Source organism: Emydura macquarii, unplaced genomic scaffold (genome assembly GCF_026122565.2).
Source record: "Emydura macquarii macquarii isolate MOO-44397 ecotype Brisbane River unplaced genomic scaffold, CSIRO-AGI_Emac_v2 contig_587, whole genome shotgun sequence".
Lineage (NCBI taxonomy): Eukaryota > Metazoa > Chordata > Testudines > Chelidae > Emydura > Emydura macquarii.
The window spans coordinates 6,906,729-6,914,112 of record NW_027130724.1 but is presented as its reverse complement, the minus strand read 5'-3'; the positions used below and the strand labels follow the sequence as shown (position 1 = coordinate 6,914,112).

General features: G+C 43.4%; 1 long non-coding RNA gene across 1 annotated transcript; it reads left to right on the top strand.

Moving 5' to 3' along the window:
• The first annotated feature begins 1,955 nt into the window (after positions 1-1,955).
• On the top strand, positions 1,956-5,668 carry LOC137147983 (uncharacterized). Its single transcript, XR_010918407.1, has 3 exons — positions 1,956-2,019; positions 2,973-3,154; positions 5,198-5,668. It is a non-coding gene; the product is annotated as an uncharacterized lncRNA (long non-coding RNA).
• The last annotated feature ends 1,716 nt before the right edge of the window (positions 5,669-7,384 follow it).

Below are 7,384 nucleotides of genomic sequence, written 5' to 3'. Positions count from 1 at the left end.
TGTGGAGTTGCACCAATGTAACCGAGAGGAGAATCTGGCCCCAGGAGGTTCTGTTGTGCCTCGGCTCTTGCCTGAGTGCCACAATACACGGTGCCCTTTTTCAGAGGCAGTACACAGCTGGCACGCATCAACAAACCCCTGAATTCCTTCCTCCCCCACCATTCTCTCTGCACATACAAAAACATACTTAGTCTGTCCCTTCTCGTGTCTCCATCACAGATATTGGAAAACCCCCTTCTCGCATCCTAATCCTTTCATTTCCTTTGAAAAACCAAAAGGGATGATTGGATTTCACTTGATAATTTGCAAAAAAACAAGTGCCAGGCACAGATGCTGATATTGTTGATGGCCCTGCAATTACACCACGTTCCTGTCAGGACCGCCCAGCTCATCACCCTGCGAGGTTATTGCTCAGCCGATTTCAGGAATAAATGGCTCCCATTCTCTCCCTAATGGAAGACCACTTGAAGGGATGATTTGGTACACAGAGAAGGGGGCAACTCAGCGTGTGTCATAATGACAGGTTATCAGGCACAACAATCCCTCTCACATTACTAAGCACCGGCCAAAAAACTCCTCAAAGAAGTGCTAATCCTGCAGTATCTCAAAGGACCAGCATGCTCTGGGGTAATGACCACTTCGGAGCACACACTGGAGAGGTCGAAGATAATTCGGGACGAGGTGAGTCTAGAATTTGTGCTGATTTTTATTATTCTTTGTATTGCAGTAGCACTTGGGAGACATAGTCCTGAACTTGGACCCCACTGTGCTAGGTGCTGTATAAACAGAACAAAAAGGCAGTCTCTTTCCCAACAAGCTTCCGATCTAAGCTCTCCTGCTTCAAAAACATTGTTATTAATAGGTATATTTCAGTGGGGCCCACCAGCCGTAACCAGGTCGACCCACACTGGGCAAAGCAACATACAAACACATAATAAATGACAATCTGTGCCCCCAGGAGCTGACATCTGCTGGAAATTATTTTAATTAAGTCAAACTATGAAGTTATAAAGAAGGGGGAAAATGAAAAACAAACCCATGTATTCCTAAATATGACAGAGCTTGAAACCTTAATAGGTAAAGCAGCTGGCTAATGTAAGAACCAAACCTTAGTGCCAAACTTGACACTGAACTCAGCTTTAGACTTTTATGATTCATAAAAGTTGGACTAACTTTGGGGTGCTTATTTGAACCAAAGCTGCAAGGTCTGAGATTTCCCAAGAGTGACTGGTGATTTAAATGTCCAACTTCAGGCCCTCTGTTGGGCCTGATTTTCAGAAAGAACTGAGCACTCACCTTTCTGAGACGCTGGCTCCTATGGTGGGTCTGACATTGAGTACCCAAAAATTAAGGCACCCAAAATTCACTAGTAGGTCTGTCTAGAAAACAAGATTAATGTTTTGAGAAAATGTTCAAGGTTTAGACATTTCTTTCTTTCTGCTTTGGAAACAAAACTAGACCTTTCGAAAATTTTCCTGAAGAAACGAGAGAGAGAGACCCCAGAACAGTCAATTTCCCTGTGGTAAGGGAATTCATCTGAGATGTGGAAGACAGGCTCAAATCTCTGCTCTGCCTGATTCAAAGCACAAACTTGCACCAATTTCTCCCACATCCCAGGCAAGTGCCCTAATCCCTTGGCTACTGGCTATTCTGGGGTGGGCCTCTTTCTACCTCACCAGAAATTCCATCCTGGGCCTGAGGAAATGTTTCCAATGAATCAGCATTTTTTTACGAAAAACCACTTAGTTGAATATTTTCTGACCAGCTTTAATCACTTAGCCACTTTAAAAAAAATCTCAGCCCAAACCTTTTCACTTGAACCCATTGTTGCTTTGAATCCTTTTTCTCTTTTCTTTCAAGAAAAGAAAATGGGAGAGGAGGGGTCCTCACTTTTATTGTTATATTTACTTACCCTAGTGCCCACAATGTGCTGGATTGCTTTCTGGACAGACGAGATGACTTGGACCCTCCCTCAAGGAGCTCACAGTCCAAGAACAGAGAGAGACTCAGAAAACAGAGGTTAGGGGGAACATGTCACTGAGGCTGTTACAGTAATACTTGATCAGGACATGGGAAATACAGAGTTTTCATATGCTTGCAATACATTAGCCTAAGTCAGCTAGATTCTCAGTAGGCAGCCTAGTAAAAGTAGATCTGCAGGAGGGATTTGAATGTGGATATCATAGGGGATTCTGGATGAACCCTGGAAGGGTTCTCTATGTGTAGGAGGAAGCATGGACAGATGGAGGCGGTTATGTGAGAAGCTGACAATGTCAGACTTTTCTCCTGTTTCTCTCTCTCCAGTCCTGGGAGAACTGGAGTTGGCTGGTCTCGCAGGTAGGGCAGACACTAGCCAAACAGACCTGCCTTGCTTAGAGTAGGGGAGGAAGTGAGGGCTTATGCTGCCCCTCACTCACGGTGTTTTAGCCTAGTTGTTCTTGCTTGCATGTTTCAAGTAGTTTCTTTTGGACTCAACCTATCCCTTTACTGTGAGGATCACAGGGAGATTGGCAGTGCCATTTCCAACTCTGAGTCCAGGAGTCTTGTTGCATCTAGCAAACCCATGGTTGAATGATCATCACCTCCTTTAAGTTTATTGTAAAGATGGTGGGTTGAGATGATGAAAACAAAGTCACTGACAACATTTAACCTCTAGAAGAGTTTCACAGGTAAAAAAAGAGCAGGAGTGGTTTGATAGAGGAGGGTTCCCCACCACAAGAATCACAGTGGTCATTAGAAGCTGCTCCTGCCTCCAGGAGGGAAACTGCTCCCTCCTCTGCCCTAATCTCACTCAGTTATAATTTTGAGGTGTTTGGTGTCAGGGCGACAGTGACATTTGCCAGGTTTTCAGAGCAACGTAAAAGAACATATTAAAGCTTTGGTTAAGCTATGTATCTCCCTAATCCTGATCCACTTCTGTCTCTCTCAAGGATTAAAAACGATCCTAAGTTTTCTCTTTTGTTTCTCTTCAGGGAGGTCCTATTTTCCATCCCTGTGAAACAAAATCAGTTGTATTATCGAGCAGACTGCCACAAATTGCATGAGCCAGGTCTTCAGCTACTGGGAATGGGCTCAGCTCCAGTGAAGTCAATGGAGCTCTGTCAGTTTACACCAGGGGAAATGGATGTGGCATCACAACTTCACCGAGCATCAGGTGAGGATTCTGCAAAGAAAATATACAGTGTCCCAGGGGAAGGATCCCTAGTTTTTACTTTGGGAGCCCAGCCCATCCCCCTCATACCAGAGCAGTGACTTGGGATGTCAGAGTTTTGGCAGGGGGCCTGAAATCAGCAGCATCTGCAACAGCAAAAGACATCATAGGAAAGTGTTAAACTAAGCTTCTGCCCTTCCATTATCAAAAAGGAAAGAATAAAAAAGGAGATAATCCTTGTTTAAATATCACAAGCGGCAGCTGAGTCAGTGGGAGCCTTAGGCTGGAAATGTCAGGGAGGAATTTAGATTTTCAAAGCAGTTGCTAGCCTGCAATTATCATAAGTCAGTTATGACGACCCCTTGAACTTCATTGCCCCCAACTGCACATCCATAACAGTGGGAAGAGGAAGCGGAGATAAAACACATGGCCCTAGCAGTCGCAGATAAGGCAAATTAAACATGATCCCATTTTAGGTACAAGACAATTCCCTTCAGGCTACAGCAAAGTTTGTGTGTGCGTGTGAGACAGACAGACAGAGAAAAAGTGGAGGGAGGGGGAGCACAAATAAGGCAGGAGAACAGGGGAAGAAAAGAGAGAGAAATGGAGGCAGGGAAGGAGCCAAAGGAAGAAAGTGGGACAGAGATGGCAGATGAGGGAGAATGCGTGTTAACCCCAGGTAAGGGAGGGATGGATTAGCAGAGGATGCTTTTGGCATCTGTTTGCTTTTAGAGCTATTTTGAAGGTGGGGGTTGGAGGGAAGGAAGAAAGTTCCAGCAAAGCCCATTTTTCTTCAGCATCGTATCCTTCTCTGGATACTCTTAAAGTCCTTCTCTGACAACACAGCCTCTCTCGGATTGCAATTTAGCACGGTCCTTTATTAAGTAGGTGGGACCATCTGTACTAACTCCTCTTGCTGGAGGTTAGGATGTCATAAATCTGTAGCCTGCCTATCCCTATTGAATATTCCCTTAGATAGCTGGGGTTGATTGTCACCAGAGTCCCAAGGCCAGCTCTCAACGAGATGTGAGATGAAAAGACATTGCTCGGCACCGTGGGGAAGGTGTTAAGTTACTACTGGGGCTCCTTCCTCTCCTGTGCATAGGCAGCTTGTACACAGCTGAGTGAATCATTTAGGGTAGCGGCTGGCAAATTCCTTCTTGTGTTAAGGGCTGCTGAGATGGCTTCTCCTTGGTGGTTTTGTAGGAAAGGGCACGCATACTGGATCATCCAACTGGATTCCTTAGTCACTTTGAAATAGCCCCAAAATGCTGTCACCCCAAAAACTTCCTCTACGGCACCATGCAATGGGAATCACCATGGAGAATTCAGGGAGCTAATAACTGAAAACCAAGTCCCACCTCAATGGCCACCAAAATCCTCCTTTGCTTTACTTTTATTTGGCTGCATTTTTGGTAGTGTTGCTTGGGGACGATCTCTCTTTTTATAGAGCTATCTTTCCCTGTGGGATTGAATGATAAATGGGCTCAATCTTGATTTTGCTTACACTGGTTTTACACAGAGGTATCTCCATCAACTTCAGTGGAGTTACTCCTACTCTGCATCAGTGTGTGTGACACCAGAGTTAGGACCCATTTTTTGCACCAGGCTCCCAGGTAGGTGATAAGATTTTGACGGGACAGCTGAGATTGAAAGGGGAGGCAGGAGCATGAAATCACAGTGAGTTCTGGAGAATGCCTTGTACAAATGCCATTGTACTTCTAAAAAGCCATGATGGCTGAGCCATCACATTTGCTACAAGGGAGGAAGTATTTCTTAATAGATGTTGTAAGTGTATCTCTGAATTCTGTAACTACAGTACATGCAGTGATCTCTAGTTCCACAGCTTCCTTGGACCTGCTGGTATATCCATTCTGTTTCTACATTGACTCATTACTAGATTGGACAAAGTATTGAAAGATTCATAGATTTTGAGGCCAGAAGGAACCATTAGATCATCTAGTCTGACTTCCTGCATGACACAGAGCACAAAATTTCTCCAGTAACTCCCGTACTGAGCTGAATAACTTATGTTATATCTTCCAGAAAGGCATTTAATCCTGATTTGAAGAAATGGGGAACCCAGCACTTGCCGTGGTAACTCGTTCCAATGGTTGATCAACCTCACTGTTAAAAAACTGCCTTATTTCTTATTTGAATTTGTCTGGCTTTAGCTATCAGACTTTGGTTCTTGATAATACCTTTCTCCACACTTTTCTGTTAGTGTAGGGGACACTCCTGTAACAGCAAAGGGTATCAAACATACAGAGTCAGATTCACCATTGTGTTACTCCCATTTTAAATTGGTATAAATCCACTGAAATCAACCATGATACACCAGTGTAAAACTGCCGTAATGCAGTGATGAACCATGCCCAAGTCTTTTTGCTCCTTAATGTCCATGAACTTGGATCAGAAAAATGTATTTGGTATACCCTGAAGGTGCAAAAAAATGGGCACAAAATTTGGATTAAAAATGAACTATCCCGAATCCTGCGTGGGTTGATTGAGGCTTGTCACTAGTAAGTATATTGTTTTCTTCTTTATCTGTAAAAAGAGGGACATAATGCTTTCTCATGCTCTTTCCCTTTTATTTAACTCATGAAAATAACTCATGAATACTCATGATTCAACTGGTGTGAATCGATGTAGCTTGCATGGACTTCATTGTGAAATACTGTTGGCAAATTCTCATTCAGAATTAGTTGAGTCTACATAATAAATCTCATCCATTCAGTGCTGTATGTAAAATATCTGCCTATAACTGTGTAAACAAACATCTGTATAAAGTCAATATGGTAATATTTCCATATGATCCGGGACTCCTAGCATACCCCTTGAGCCTAAAATTATATCAAACCTTTTGCTTGACAGATGGATCATTTTCATTCTCTGACGCTGGAGGAGAAACCTAGCAAAGCGGATAAGAAGTGGGTTATTTTCTGTGCACTCAGAAGTAGTACTGAGCTGCACTTTACTGTCATCTGTTTCTATTGTGTTGCTGGCTGACATGGAGCTGTCATTCAAAAAAAATGAGAAACAGGGATGGAAGGGTTGGAGGGAGGGAACATACATATTTAACAGAAATTACATGTTACTGACAAGGAAGAGCATTCAGCAAACACTGACAAAAACACTGCCTGTGACGGAAACCCATGGCTTTTTCTGCGGTTGCCATTTTCCATTTGCATCTGCAGCCAGCTCCCAAAATGAGTTGCTGGGAAGCTCTGAGGGGAAAGGACATTTATAAATGAAGGGTGAAATCCCGGCCCTCTTGATATGCATGGGATTTTGTCATCGACTTTGATGGGGCCAGGATTTCGCCCAAAATGGTTTGCTGTGAATAGTAAACAGTGAAATTCTTCTGATCATTTCAAAAGGAGATGGAAACTGGTTTGTGAGCTTTGACACTGGCTCGCCACTCCCCATTCTGCTGCTGTCACAAATTATATAAATTATTTCCTGCTAGAGGAGACTCAGAAACAGTGGCCAAGGGTAAAATTTTCAAATGTGCCTAAATGATTTAGGCTTTTCAAAAGTGACTTATGAACTAAGTGTTAGAGCCTAAGTCTCATTGCGAGACAGTGATTTTCAAAGGGTGGATGCTCAGTACTTTCTGAAAATCAGGCACCGCTAAGGTGTTGCAAGCTGGGTGCCCAAACTCACTAGTCACTTTTGGAAATCTTGGACACTGCTTTGTATCACAGACACAAATGCATAGTTCATATAGTATGCGGAGTGAAGTTTGCCACACCTGGTGGACTCTGAGGGGGCTGTGCAGAGAGAAAATCCCTCCTTACTTTAAATGTACTGTTTAGAGCACCATCCATTCCTGAGCTTTTGCCTACCCTGGGGAAAAGTATTGGAAACTCAGCTTTTCTAGGTTCAGCCCAGAGCTGCATTGCACATTTACAGCTTAAAGAATTACTTTAACCATTTATGAAACTTCATTGCAGCACATTCAGATTTTGCTTGGTGGCAGGTAAGAACTCCTCAACGTTTCCTTTGTATCTATAGGGGGAACCAGAGAGCTTAATATGCTAATGAATCTGGCTGCAAGTAGGACCATACGCTCAAATTTCACCTATAGATGGGGCCAGAGAGCTTCTGTTCCCTGCAAACCAGCCAGTTCTGAGGCTTACAGCTGGGATAAGTGAAAAATAAAGGGAAATGTGATTTTTTGTTGTTTGTTTGCACACAATATTAGGGGACAGTCTGCTGGGAGTGCCTAGG